Source organism: Cyprinodon tularosa, unplaced genomic scaffold (genome assembly GCF_016077235.1).
Source record: "Cyprinodon tularosa strain WSP-4 unplaced genomic scaffold, ASM1607723v1 ctg324, whole genome shotgun sequence".
NCBI classification, from domain to species: domain Eukaryota; kingdom Metazoa; phylum Chordata; class Actinopteri; order Cyprinodontiformes; family Cyprinodontidae; genus Cyprinodon; species Cyprinodon tularosa.
In genome coordinates, this window is record NW_024039035.1 from 730,075 (window position 1) to 745,589 (window position 15,515).

At 34.2% G+C, this 15,515-nt stretch overlaps 1 protein-coding gene across 1 annotated transcript in view; it reads left to right on the forward strand.

Annotated features, from left to right (window-relative positions):
• The first annotated feature begins 327 nt into the window (after positions 1 to 327).
• Positions 328 to 15,515, forward strand: part of tmem198a (transmembrane protein 198a) — a 33,425-nt gene continuing 18,237 nt past the window's right edge. Inside the window, exon 1 of the mRNA XM_038293325.1 lies at positions 328 to 776. The gene's annotated coding sequence lies outside the window, so the exon portion shown is untranslated. The remainder of the gene's footprint in view (positions 777 to 15,515) is intronic.

The following is a 15,515-nucleotide window of genomic DNA, read 5'->3' on the forward strand; positions in this document are numbered from 1 at the left end:
GTTTCAGAGGAGAGGGGCTTCACAGTTTCCACTGTGTCGCAGTATATAAAAAAAAACAATAACAAAGAAACTCGAAACATTTTTCATATCAAATCAAAACATTTTTATGTACATATATGCTTTATTACCTTTTTTTCTAATTTCTGCCCCCAACCCCCACCCCTCTCACTTTTTTTCCTTCTCCCTTTTTCCATCCTCTCAATTCCCCCTTCTCTTTATCCCCCGACAACAACAACATTTGGCCACGAGTCACCAAGCCCATTCGTTCCCATACACTCTCATGAATAGATCCTATCTCCCCCCCTACTGCGCTGCCGCAATGGTTCAACCCGCTGAGAGGGGGAGAGAGAGGGAGACTGGGCGCACAAAGGAAGTCCACATTCTGATCGTTCTGAAGGGAAATAATTGGGTACATGATGTAAACACGGAATAAATATCGAAAGGCATCATTCCAATTTACTCCCCTCTATTCTATCTCACTTGTCCATTAAAGGTGTTTAATATTTTATGAGGTAGCTTTACTGACTGCGCGTCTGTCTGTACGAAGAAAGGCAGCCAGAGTGGGGAACTAAAGCCAAGAATGGAGGAGAGGGAAGAGGAGTTGAGCTTTGTTCCAACCTCTCTTCGATGAGGTTGCTGGACTTTCTCGCTTGCTTTGGAAGACGCGATGTTGATGCGTAAAAGCTGACCAAGTTCTAAAAGGGTTGATATTCTTTGCTTCGTTGGAGCTACGAAAAAGACGATGGGAGAGAACGCCAATATGTTGCATTTCTGAGGTGAGTGAAATGTCTTTGTTCAACTCAAATTAGTCATCACAACTAAAGCCTGAAAAATAGCTCAGGGTTTTCAGGCTTTTTTCTCTCAGCCAGTAGACAGCCCATCTTTCTAAAAGCGTTGCTTGCTGAAGCAGGTTGTTGTGTTGCCAACACATGCGTGTCAGTTTGATCCGTGCTATTGTGTTCCCTCTTTTGTTTTCAAACCGATACAAGAGAAAATCCAAAACCAAAGAGCTCCGAGACCATGACAGGTCACATACACTTGATTTCTACGGGAAATACACAGCCCATACGTCAAAAGTGAAATAAAATAATAAACCCCTAATCTATCTATCTATCTATCTATCTATCTATCTATCTATCTATCTATCTATCTATCTATCTATCTATCTATCTATCTATCTATCTATCTATCTATCTATCTATCTATCTATCTATGTTACTCTTTATCTTTAAATTTAGGAACTAATATTTTAGTAAAGGACTTTGCAAAAGTTGATTTACTTTATACAGTTTGTCATATTACAAAAATAAAATTCATTGTGTTTTCCTGATGATTTCTGTTACAGAGCAGCACAGAGTAGTGCATGAGCAAAAAATATTAATTATTTTTCTTTAATTTTCTTATAATTATACATTTGAGCCCTCTCATGAGTGACAACTTTTAATAGAATAACTGCATTCCCCCCAATTTTTTTCTCTTCGGTTATGGCAGCAAGCCCTTGGATTGGACCCATTATTATTATTATTTTTATTTTATTTTTTATTTGAATATAGCTTTAAAGTTTGACAAGACAGTCTTCACATAAAAAGGTATTGCAGAGGGTAAAGTCTGCTTTTAGGGAAGTGAAAGTGTCGTTCTCAGCTACAGTGAGGGTGAAGAAAGAAGGAAGGATGTCAGATTTGAAAGCACCGTTTGACACTTTACCTAAAAAACTCAGAAGAAACATTTTAAGCCAAATGTAAACATCATTTGTAATGCAAAAAACAATACCTGAGGTCTAAATCCTACTGCTTGTAGTTGCATTTATCCAACCATAGATGCTCAGCAGTAGCAGCAGCAGGCATATCTGCAAGATTCCTACTGTCCTGACTGCTGAATATTTATGGTGAACTTATTAGGGATGTCACAATCCTATATTAATATTGGATATCAGTCCAATATTAGCCAAAAAACTAATAACGGATTTTACCGACCAACATCTAAAATCTCCTATATTTTCGTGCTGATAGAAATGGTCTGCTTCTGTTAAAAGTTTCTGTAACTCCTTGCCTAGTTTTTCATGGGTCAGCTGTTTTCATACCTTTTATTGTTGTTCCCTCTTTTAGTAATAGCTCTTGATCAAGCCTTTTCCAACAATCTACACTATAAAATAAGTATTAAAAGCTGATATGATTCATGCTAATATCGTATCAGCTCAATATCATTATTGGCCAATTCTCAAAGCTGCAATATGGGAAATGAAAAAATTTATCGGAACGTTTTTGTAATAAAACAGCTAAAAGATAATATAAACAGTTTTAAATCTCAAATTAAAGCAAAACCCTTATAAAAAAGTTATAGTTGGTTTTGTTGTTGTAACACGTGTCCAGGTATTGGCTATACCTGATTATCATTAATAAAAAATAATCAAATTAAAATCTTCAGTAGCTTTTTCTGGTCAAAATATTCCCAGACATTAAGAAATAATAATGTTGATTCTTTCAACAACTTTTTTTTTTTAAGGTTTAATCTTTACAGTTTTCTCACAGTGGAGATTAGTATGTACAGGGAGCTGGGAAGAATGTGTTTCCTTTCAAACATAATCATTTGCCTTTTTTCTTAAAAAGTTTTACATCAATATGCTGATGAAGACACCCAGGTCATAGTCATTCCGTAAAAGTTTAAAAACAATCCACTGGACTTGGTTCCACATCAATGTTTCCGCTACATGCTTTGTGGTGAATATACAGTATTTTTTATGGCTTACATTCTTTCTTTCTTTTTTTAGCATAAATTTATTTGCCTTCTTCCACAAATGCCAGATTTATTGTCATTAGATTCTTGCTTCACACCTGAGTTGTCTTTCTCTGCATCTGCACCAAAGCTACCCTAACACTTGCCTTTCTAGGTTGTTGACTTGGGTGGACAGCCTTTTGCCTTGCAATATTTACTTATTAGGTCACTTCTCAAAAACATGGTTGTACTGGAATTTTACTTTTACTGTTCCACTTGTTTCATGTTATCTAGTGATGTGCCTTGGTCCATGACAGTGGGATACACTGAAGTCTAGGATTAGAATGTGACATATTTATGATGTGAAAAAAAAATTGCAAGTGCACTATTAAAGTTTAGTGTGCATAGCCTTTTAACTGACTTCTAATTATTTAGGTCAAGAAGAGATACAAAAATAGCATACGACTTAATAATCAAAAAAGCTAATTGCAATATTTGGTTGGTTTCTCATACTTGGTCTTTTGTTTGAAGCTCTGTAGAAAATGCTGGTGTCAGTCTACAAGCATTCTTACCTTGAAAGTTGATACATTTTACCTTAAGAAAATGTCCCTCAAGTTTGTAACGAAGTAAATGAGCTAATTAGAAATGTTCTGATTCTGATACCAGTATCGTAATTTTCTCAGATACTACCGAAAATGCTGGCATCAGTATCGGTGAGTAATGGAGTCCAGGCACCGATCCGATACATTTACTATCTAGTTCCTTTAGTTCTTACACAGTTCTTCTTCACCACTCTTAAACAGTTGCACTGTTCACCTGGCACCTGTTAGAGATGGCTCCATTCAAGGGTTTAACCGCAGCCTGGCCTTACCACATTGAAAATCATATGACAGTCATGCAGATGTGGGAATGATATCGGAAGAGAACAAATGGTATGGGAACATGTTTCTGCTCAGAAAGATGACCTTAAGGGAACCTAGTAGATAAAAAAATATTCTTAAAACATAGTTGATTTAATGACTAAATTTTTTAATGTCACATCATGTTTTGTCTGCAACACAGCATGCCTAGGAGCATCTCTATTTCATCAGAGCTAATCTTCTGCCCAGAGGAGCTAGCAATGATAATATTTAAAGATGGAAAGTCATTAACATTAAGTGCCATTGTTGATGATCCACAACAGGATCCTTTGGGTATTTTTCTAATCATAATTTCATAGTAAACAATTTGATATTGTTTAATACGGTACTATTATTCACTTGCCCTCAGTTCCTCTGTGTTTAATACTACTTAGCTTAGCTTTGTAAAAGTAGTGACGCAGAAGGACTAAGTAGGTATAGAGATATATGACATGTATAGAGATTTAAACCCACACGTTCATCCCCTATGAGTTTCCCATATGGCGCTTCCCTGACACTTACGTAACCATAATAGCAAGCCAACCAGACCTCAGACTTGGGACTTTAGCCAAAGCGACAGGCTCAGTTGATGAGAAGTCTAGCCAGAGCTGAAGGTCTTCTAGTCCTCATGGCATGTCTTTTATCAAAAGCATCAAATTATACCATCTTGTATAAATCATTTGGGTACCTGAAGGCTATTTAGACAGGGAGGTTTTTAACATCATAAATATTTAAGAAATATTTCAGTTCTAAGATTTTAATCAATAAAGTGTAGATCTCACTGCTGATAGAACGAAATTTTGAGCTGAAAATGTATAAATGGAAACTCATCACTAATGTAGAGGATGTCATGATATCGCAATATGCTCCTATGAAGAGTTATTGTTGATGTTTATGGGGCAGTAGCAAGTGATATATGAATTTTAGAGTGCAGGGGTAGAAAGGGGAGTGACTTTTTGTAATTATGTAGAAAGGGCAAAGAACTGGGTAGCAAAGTTAACAGAGAAAGGATTTAGAGTGTGAGTGAACGGGTGTGAGTCAAAGGCTAAAAAGTCAATCCTAATTTTATTAAGGCACACTTCAGCTAATTTCCCTGCTTATTTTTTGCTATGAAATACCAGTCACAATCGTGTAGAGTTGTGGCCTGATATGTTTCCCTGTTAGTTTCCAGCTTGCAAGCATCCTCCTTCACAATATAAGAGCACCTCAGGCGAAAATCACTACACAGATCCATGCACCATCAGGGTGACGCAGGCAGTCTCTCAATTCGAGCCTTTGGCTTCAAACAGCTCATTGAAATCCCAGTGTATAAGAACCCTCTGGCAGTGCAGCACGCCATGTCTCATGTTTGTGTTTGGATGTCATGTTGTGGCTAGAAGGATCTTTACATATCCAAATAGGCAAACACGTGCCCCTGCCTGTTTCTGTATAGATAATTCAATTCTATCTATCTATCTATCTATCTATCTATCTATCTATCTATCTATCTATCTATCTATCTATCTATCTATCTATCTATCTATCTATCTATCTATCTATCTATCTATCTATCTATCTATCTATCTATCTATCTATCTATCTATCTATCTATCTATCTATCGCCTGTCTGTCTGTCTGTCTGTCTGTCTGTCTGTCTATATATATATATATACATATATATATATATATATATATATATATATATATATATATATATATATATATATATATATATATATATATATATATATATATATATATATATATATATATATATATATATATATTTATTTATTTATTTATTTTTTCATATAAAGATACTATTGATACTTCAATACATATAATGATGATATATCAAACCTACTTGACATCAGAGAGAGGTGTGTCATTGACTTTTAAAGATGCCAGATTACAGAACTAATAAAGTTAGATAAAAAAGTTAATAGGGTTTAATTTTCCATCCATACCAACACAACCTTTTTGTCAACGTATGTTATGTCAAGGGAAATTGATCAACATGTACCAGTTTAAATGTCCTTTTAGATATAAGGTACTCTGGTATAAGGTATAATGTTCTGTAATTGTTCAAAAATATTCATATTTCTATTATTATGTAAATGGTCAATTTTTGAAATGTTATTTTCTTAAACCTTCATAGTTCCCTGCATAAACTATTTACTTTCCATAATAAATAGCTGTTACTTTGATAATGGTTTCACTTTGCCAATGAAATTATTTTCTTAAAAGTTAAGATTCCCTTATTTTTTTTATATATAAATCTATGAAGAGCTGAGAACTGCTGATGTTTTTACTATCACTTTAAGATTTGTGACATGCATCAGACCTGTTTTTTTTCAAAAGAAGCTATTTCTCTCCCATGATCAGGTTTGTGGGGATGACTTTGAGCCGTTCAGCTCCAGGATATATATAGTTTTAATTATTAAGTAATAGTACTCAAGTCTATGTGTATGCTGCAGGGCAAAGGATGTGGGACAAAACTGGCGATGTGGCCCCAGAGCCCCGGGTTGTGGTAGATTAGACAATACTTATGTGAAACAATTCAGCTCACCAGAGTTAATCATATTAAAACATCTCCCTTCATTCCACTCAAACCCAGGCTGCCAGCCACACCATTTTGGTCAGCTGCCAGAAAAATCACATTATGCTATTCGCATCCTTACTGTTATATTGGGCAAAAAAATGGAGGAATTACTAACAAGAATGAAAGAATTTAAACAAAACAACTCAATTATCTGAAAATACTGCAGTAAAGACAAGTGAAAATATACTGCACTATATATTGTCACAGTCCTACATTTGAATAGTCACTTTCAGGCTGGCTTGGCTAAGGCAAACAAATCCTTGTGGGATTGGAGACAAATTTAATGCGGTTGCTTAAAGCAGGCCGTTTTCAGTAAGCAGTGAAAAGAGGAGAGATGAAGCCAAGTGGCTGAAAGCAGCTGAGAGGTTCTCGCTACTGAAAAGAGGGACGGTGAAAGACGGAGAATGAGCTGTAATCTGATGAAAGCCTCTTTACTCCCATGTCACCTCACCTTCAGGCCCTGAGCAATGGCCAAAGCTTACAAATGGACCAGTGCTGAGGTTAGCGACTTTTACAAACACACAATTAAATTCCTATTGTTATGACACATATTACATTCCCTCCAAACATGGTTTGTACAGTCATCATAGACAGACTTAGTCTTTGTTTTGGAATTTTTACTTGTTTTTTCTCTTCAAAGTGAACTCTGTCTATAAAAGTGAGGCGAAATAGAGCTATTTAGAAGATTTTTGATTAATCTGAAATGTTTAGAACAGATTAACTGAACAAGCATGACATTGATGCTGACATTGATTAAAGCTTCTTTAAAATTCATATTTATGCAGTGCAATAATTTGTTAGTGTTGTTTTTCCTGTATGATCTAATTAATGCTACCCTTCCATTGTTTTTATTAGTGAATTGGCAAATTAATTGAATATCCTTTCTGTAAAATACTTTAAATAGAACATAAAATCTACAAAGATCAATTATCAATTAGACGATTATCAATCTGTGTCAGAAATTACTTGGAAAATGGTGTAATGTGACAGCTGCGACCAGCTATTTTTGTTTTGTCCACATCTTCCACCGTAGCTTCCTTTTATTCATTCTCGTTTTACTTTTATTCCGCATTTGACTATGATGACAAGCACGATAGCACACAAATGTTTATTTATAGTTGTGCAGCTTTCTCTGTCAGATATGTCTGATGTGATTCTGCAACGTCTAAAAAGATGTTTTTCTGTTGCTAATACCTGTACAATATTATATATATATCTAAATCACAGTTTCCCTTTTTCTAAACAGAACTATATGTGTGTCTACATGTTTAAGTTAGAATCAGAAAAAAATCTACTTATTATTAGTCAGGGTTTGGTGCAGGACCCACGTAGAAAAATAAGTTTTGAAAATAAGGGCATAGTCTTTCCCTTCAAATATAAATATTAACTAATGATTCAATATTTTAGACTAAATATGCTTAGAAATTATCATATTTTATAGATCATGACCTTAAAGGCTTTTTCTATTGCATTTGAAATAATACCCTTTTTGTGCAGTTTGTGTTTACTCCCTAATCTGCCAGATTTTTATCCAGATTGCAAAACTGTCTTTAGTCATATTTAGGCCAAAAGAAGAAATTTGCATAATATTACTCTTCTTATAGTGCTGCATTACCCTGCGTTATTGACTTTTCCTCAGCCTAACAGAACTATTGCTTTAGACAAAATCATTGTCTGCCTAAATCATCTCTTTGATGAAATCTATTTTGGAATCTAAATAAACTATATACATGGTCAAGCATGTATAAAACTTAAATAAATTTTAGAAAACAGATACTAGAACTGCTATTTGCAATGAGTGCACAATAAGGGAGGGTGGAAACTACGTAGTTTCTATAAGTAGCTCAGTGGAAAAAAATATAAGTATCAGTAATAGGCAAGTTGATAATAGATAAAAAACAACTTTAAAAATTGTTATTTTAACAACATCACATTTTATATAAAAAAATTGATGTTGTTATCATAAAATTCTCAGTTTGCTTTTTGTTTTAAGTTTAAAAAAAATCGAAATTAGACCTTTTGACTTGAAAAGAGGCCTTCATACGAATATTACTTCACTTAACAAAATAAAAAAAAAATAGCACCTTGATGCTACAGTAGGTGGCAGTATGCAGTGATAAGCTCTTTGCAATAAGCCCATATAGGAAGAAGAAGCATCTTGCTATGCAACACCTGTGAGTTAGATTAATTATCTTATCTTGGCATATTTGAAGTGCTCACTAACACAGGTTTAGTGCTTTCTAGCTAAGTCACTTCAATAAAACAAGACTCATGCACTTAAAAAAAAGCATAAAAAATAAATAAATAAATGATTATGTTTTCCAAAAATACTTAAACATGACTTAGGTTGTTTGCCTATGAGGCTAAGGAAATATCTGTGCATCATTTTTAACTGTGTGTGATGTATGAGAAATAGTCAGATTTCAAAATGAAACAGGAGCAGGTCTGAGTTCACATTTTTGGTGGAAGGAACAAAAAAAATACTCTCCTAAGCTAGAGATGCCAACTTACAGATTCCTAAAGGGTCTAGATCTGATTTTCTATTAAGTTTCAGGGTAAATACTTATTACGTCTTCAGCCATATTGCTTATCTGCAGGACGTGGATATTCGCTTTGAACTGAATCTTCACTTTTCACTGTCAATCAAATATACAACAGTGAAGGTATTTTCATAAAGCAAGGCAGTCTCCTCCTTACTGGTTACTATGCCAACTATAATGACAGAGGGTGTAGTTCACTGTTTCTTTATAATCTTCTTTGTTTGTATCCCTGCATCATTTTTCTCAGTGACTTAGTTGATGAACAAATGAAATATTTTTAATTAAAATAATATAGTACACTTATTCAAATAATGAAAAACATTCAAACATTCAACATGCAAAATTAAACAAAAATGCAAAGTAGTGAAGAAAATGGGTGAGAGTTTGGACTTCTTCTACTGCCACCATTTATTTATTTAAACAATGTATTTAGAGCTTTGTGTTAGCATGTATGAAGACCTGCTAGAAGTCGTTGCAGGAAATTTTAGTAAACAGCATATCAGTGTCAAATCCAACCTCTCATCAACACACTAGTCTGGATTACAACAGCCAACAGTTGACATATACTGATGTTTTATTAAGCAAGCCCCTTTCATATCTGATTATAATCAAAATACCAAAATAAAAGTCATATATTCAAACTGATGTCTAAGGTTAAATAATTTATTGTTCGGTAAGTGAGGAGAATACAGGTAATGGTACATATATCCCTCCGTACACAATAGGCAAATGTGGGACGGCAGCTTCATGTGAGCAGACTACTTTGCTCATCCCCCAAAACACACGTGCACACAGTATTCTTCCCTGTGGCAGATGGCCTAGATTGAAGCTCAGTCACACTGTTAGTAACCGTTAGATCAGTATTCATATGCTTGTGCATGCTCTCACTGTTCGTTTTTTTTAAATGCATCATACTGTTTAACTGACACCAACATCGAGCACATGGTGTTTTCACTATCTTAACATATCATTTATTCTAAACAAATATTCTTCAGAGTTTGTGAGTAAGCATTTTTTCTACCAAATATTTAAGCTGTATTTACAGTACAGTGCAGTAATTTCATTTTTTGCATCTAAAGGTTAGTGGGGTTGGATAACTTAAAGTCTATTTTAATTAAAAATAATTTCCATCCACATTTTACAGAATGTAATCTTTCTAGTATTAAAGATAACTTTAACATAACAGTCTAATGACTTGGTCACATTCTATTTTTTCCTTTTTTCTATTCTTGTAAGATCGGTTTTACTTCATAAAGTAAACAAGCTTTAGATCTAGGTATTAGCTTTAATGTTATTAGCTAGGTTTACCCTGAAATCATTTAATTTAGGACTTGTTGACCATCAGCTGCTCTCACACGCTGGGTCCAAACATGAAAAATAAAATCAGGTATATGATGGATGTTTTTATTTTGGGAAAAATTATGTTTTCAATTTGATATTACTTTTTTAATTCTTTTTTTGCCATATTTCATATATATATATATATATATTTTAATCCAACTTAATCTTCTGGTATAGAAGATTAAGTATATAAGTGTATACACAAAGAAATATTTGTTAATTTAACATTCAATATGTCTAACTAACATCCGATATCAAAGATCCAGGCTTTCAACATGACAGGGTGGGTTTTGCCATCGGTGCTGTACACAAGAATACAACAGCTTGTAGTTACTTTTCCTTTCAATAGGACTTTAATATGGTATACACTGCATTTTTGAGTTGTGACATTTACTCAATAGATCTTTGTTTCATGCTCAAAATGTTGTGGCAGTTTGTCTTAGATCACATTACTGTACACCACTTTATCACCCAGATCCAAAAAAATCCTGCACAATACCTTTAACACTGTAAATGTATCGAGGAGGATTTTTTAAAAGACCCACCCTCTCTACTTTAAAGAAACATTTTGTGTGCAGGAGCATCCAAGAGCCCATTTCTCCTCATGCATCAAGCTTACTTTGTCCATATACAGCTGTCCACATACAATTATATAGTGGAATTTATAGCCAATTCAGTTCACTGACCATTCAGACAGATGATCACTGCTTTTTGCTCTGTTGGTCACGTAACTCCTCCTCCTCTGCATGGTACGTGTGCCATCTTTGTTATTAGTCGCTGCTGTCGGAACATAGTGACACATATGGGGACAACGGACTGCTGGGACAGCAAATTCCATAATGCTCTCCGCACAAAGCATTCTGGGATATATCAGCAATGGCGGCACGCAAATCATTATTATGACTGAATTGTATGTTTTTTCAAAGTAATTTGGAATGTCCCTACAGTCTACCTACAATGTGTATTCATACTCCATAAATATTTCTGTTATACAACATTGTGAACAATCTTCCAGTTTTGGCATTTTGAACTGTAGTTTGCTAAAGTAAATGGGAGAAAGTGAAATTTTCTATAAAAAACAAATGTGATGTTACCAATTACCTCTGAACACCAGCAAAAAGATAATTAAAAGCACCTTGGAGGGTGCAAAACCCAATCTTCAAACTATATGTTGACAAAAAGATTTATTTGACCTGTTTTTAAAGTACACAGTAAACTGCATGACAGCTATTCACATTAGGCTTTTTCTTGTCCTAAGAACTGACTTCAATCTTGATTGAAAGCAACCATTTCACATGTACACAGTCCAAATCTGCACTTCAAATGAAGGGCTTTCTTGTGTGATTTTTTTTATATTTTTTTTTGCCATGTTGAAGATAAAGTAGTGTCAACTGAGTTTTACATTTTCAGTTGATAAAGAAGCCTTCTGTTTCAACTTCCCCAGGAAAAGCAGTTTATTCCTGTTCTGATGATGCTGTCACTGCCACTCACTGTGTAGCCTTTGAAATATTCATGTTGACACACATGCATAACATATAGAATCTTACATTGGCTCTAACAGTTTTACTCTTCATGTTTTGTTTTTTTTTCCGTCAGTTTACCCTGTATAAAGAAAATATAGAAAATATTTGACATAAAATTTGTCTCCTGGGAGAAGAAAATAAATAAATAAAACACTCACTTAAAAGTGAATCATTAGAAAAGTAAAAGATGTACAGGTATATACCAAAATGTTATATGTATGTTTTATATCTTGTGTTTTTATTCTTTAAAGTGTTATGGAAATATTAAGTCAGTCATGTTTGTTGTCAGTAAATTGTGACATAATTTTAAATTTGTGTATTATTAGAAATATTGGTTCTAGTAAGAAAACTATATCTCTAGTTTAAAGTTGATATATACTCTAGTTGAAAAGCGGTAATCACAATTTTAGACCTAAAGTAAAAGCTGGTATACAATAGTATTTTTGCAGTGTCACCAGTGGTCTTGTGTGATCTCTAGCCTTTGTGTATCTACTCTTTGAGAAGAGTGGAATAAGAAGCAAGGCTCAATCAAAAGTGCATCAACACAGAAAAGTAATCTGATCGCCAATGGTTTTATGTGACCCTTAAATTATTTTCCATGAAAGTTGATGGAGTAAGGATTGTGTGCTGTGTTTTCAATGCAGCGGATCTCATGTCTGATTCTGGGCTCTTTGTCAGCAGGAGACAGAACACGCCTGTGAGGCATCATTTAAATGTTGATTTTAGTGAAGTGATCTCACTCCAGTTCATGAGTGTTTAGAGGAATACATAATTCTGTGTTTTTTTCTGTACTCTGAAAATAAGGCTTTGAGTCCTGTGACAAAATGATACATTTTTATTGTTTTTAGGCATCCTTTTATGTTTGCAGTAAATGTTTATTGATGCGCAATAACTCAAGGTTGTGTATTTATTTATTTTATTCTCAGAGAAAATAATAAAGTATTACGGCAAAGGGAATAGTTTTGGAAAAATCAAAATCAGGATTAATTTATAATCAATATGTTATTGTATCATATAACATATAATTAATGGTGTGATGTTCTCTCATCCATTTTTCATTACATCCAAGCATAATGTTAAAGTTCATATATACTTTGCAAAATGGTCTAATATGAGTCAGACTGCAAAGAGAATTCATAGCTACTGTCCAAACTCTATCTGTCTAAACATCCCTCTGCTTTGAAGCCTGTGATCTTTTTCATCTCTGACCCAACATGTCTTATATTGTTCTGCTGGAGCTTGCTGTCCAACTTCTTATTGTATGCATCCCTGCTTTCTCTTATCTTGACCTTAAGTTTCTATTATACATACCTCAATAACTTCCTGCGTCCCTCCCTTAAGGCTATTTTTTGTTTAGCTGCTCCTTCAGATCACTGGTGATCCAAAGTTTGGTACTGTTCTTGTGAGGTTTGTATTATCTACACCAACGTTTACAAAGTCAGTGATACTTACTTAGTCACTGCATTGATGTCTTCACCATATTACTGAGACAGTACATTCCTGTGTGAAGCGTTTAAACAATCTTTCTGGGCTTCTTTAACTTTTTGTACCCATTAAATGGATTTATCTTTAATACAGGTTGCCTCTTATTAAGGGGCTTATAGTCTGAGCAGAGAAAAAATTATTTTTTCAAGAGTTCTTATAGTGCTATGAGTCGTTGACATTTGCATATATCAAGTCCAAGGTTTTGTTTTCTATGGTGCAGCACCTTGCAAACTGTTAGAATGTTGGCAGTGTTGCAGAGAGTGAGGAATTATTAAAGTCAATAGTTATAATACTCAAATGCATTTGACTGTTGTGTATGTAGCTCAGCAACAATGGAACGGATGATATCAAATGCAGTGTGGCAAAACCAGAAGGTAGAATGTAAACAACTACCAAAACAACACTAGTAAGCTCCCTGGTTAAATAATATGGATAAAAACCAACTGCCAGCAGTTTAATAACCGGGCTACAGAGAAAAAAAAATTCCAAGTAATGGATGACACCATTTGCTGTTCACAAGCAGTGTCAACCCACTTAATTGATTTTTTTCAGCCTTCTTCAAATATGTGTGTTCATATGGTCAGAAATCCTGGCAGAGAGAAAATGGATTTAGTGATAGTATACTGGTTAGGTCCTTGCTATGGCTGGAAGTTCTTCTTACTTGCTTCTTAAGGAGATCACATCCCATAATGATTGATGGAAGAGATGGCTTGTATTTAATACTCCTCTCTGTTCTCTTTGTTCATGCTCTTAATCCAAAATCAAATTTTTTTATCACAGCTTGTACTTGCAGAGGTAGTTGAGTATTTTTTCAGCTTTTGAGATGTTAATTATCAGTGTCAAGGTGTAAAAACCAGTTAGCTATGGTTGCAATATTTATCATAATAACAATTGTCCAAAAATAAAAAGATACTTGCAGAGCTACTTCAACGTGCAGCCACCTTAAGCAGTGATATTCTAATAATATATATGTACATTTTTGTTGAAATCTTGGTCTCAACAGAGTCTGATGCTGCATCGAATATTTAAATGGTGAATTGCAGTAAGGAATCTATTTGGTTTATATGTAGGCTTAATTCTACACATACATTTGACTATGCAAAGGGTAGTAAGACTGTTATTCCTGAGAACGGTAAATCGAGCAGTTACTGTGGAGACCCTGAGAGTGAATTCTAGAATGGCACAAGCTGAATAGGGTCAGAGGTCAGGTCTATCTAGAGCTAAAGATCTCAATGGAGACCATCATGGAATGGCTCTGAACATTCCCATGGAGACGATCCCAATGAACCATTTGGAAGGTCTTACTCTTTCTGCTGGTTGTTACAGCAACAGCCACAACGTGACATTGATGCATAATTTGTTTTTGTTTTTTTACTATTCCTTGTTCTAACCTTACTGGTTGGCTTTTATCTAAGATGAAGTAGTCAACAGCAAAGGTGAAGCAAAGTTCCATAAGCAAAACATATATTCTGTGAATGAAAATTGATCAAATTTATTAGTTCAACCAAACCCGGATGGTTCCAGTTTAAATAAGCTCCATCAAACTCCTGTTGTATATATATATATTCTTTAAATTCATTTAAAATTTCACATTACATCTGTCTTTGACAGAAAGTGTGTTTATAGCTTTGCAAGCATTGTACTTGTTAAAAAAGGCAGTGTATCCAAGCAACAGAACAAGTTATTCTATGTGTTTTTCACTTTATGCTGGGAGGATATAAGACCACCTCTGAATACAATGAAGCTAGGCCCACACCAAGAAAGAAAAACAAATAATTGTGCAAGTCTTAAATGAATTGAACTTTAAGTTATTACTTCAAATTGTCTGAAGTTAATAGTAAAAAGGTTCAAAGGTTATTTTGTGGACACACTTAATCTTCATACTAAAGAAATTTAACTGCTTCACCTTAAAATGTTCTTATTTTTGAAACTGGAAACTTATGCTATATATCTATTTGGATACATTTCAATTACAATCAGCCACTAACTACAATTACTCTAAGTTTCATGTGAGCAGATTGCACTGATAAATACAGAAACATTTTGAAATAATTATAGTTAACAGGAAGAACATAAATTAAACTAAAAGAAGCTTTTAAGTCTATTATTTAATTCTGAAGATAACATACAGATCTGCTCCCACTGGTGTTTTTCTTTTGATTATTGACTGTAGATTCTGCATTTGGGAAACATCCAAGACTGTAAAAGTTTTTCCTTGTGTGATTGGTGTTAGTTAGCTAGGGAAAAAAAACAACATTTTTGGCAAAGAATAATCATTTCACCAAGCTTGGCTTGCTTTGAACTTCTCTAAGCTTAAGTAAAGTTGATTTTTGAAGTCTTTTCTATCTGTGTTTCCCCTCAGTGCAATGTATAATGAAGCTTGTAGCAACCTTTTTTGCTCAAAGTTACATACACTTATTTAAAAAATGTATTG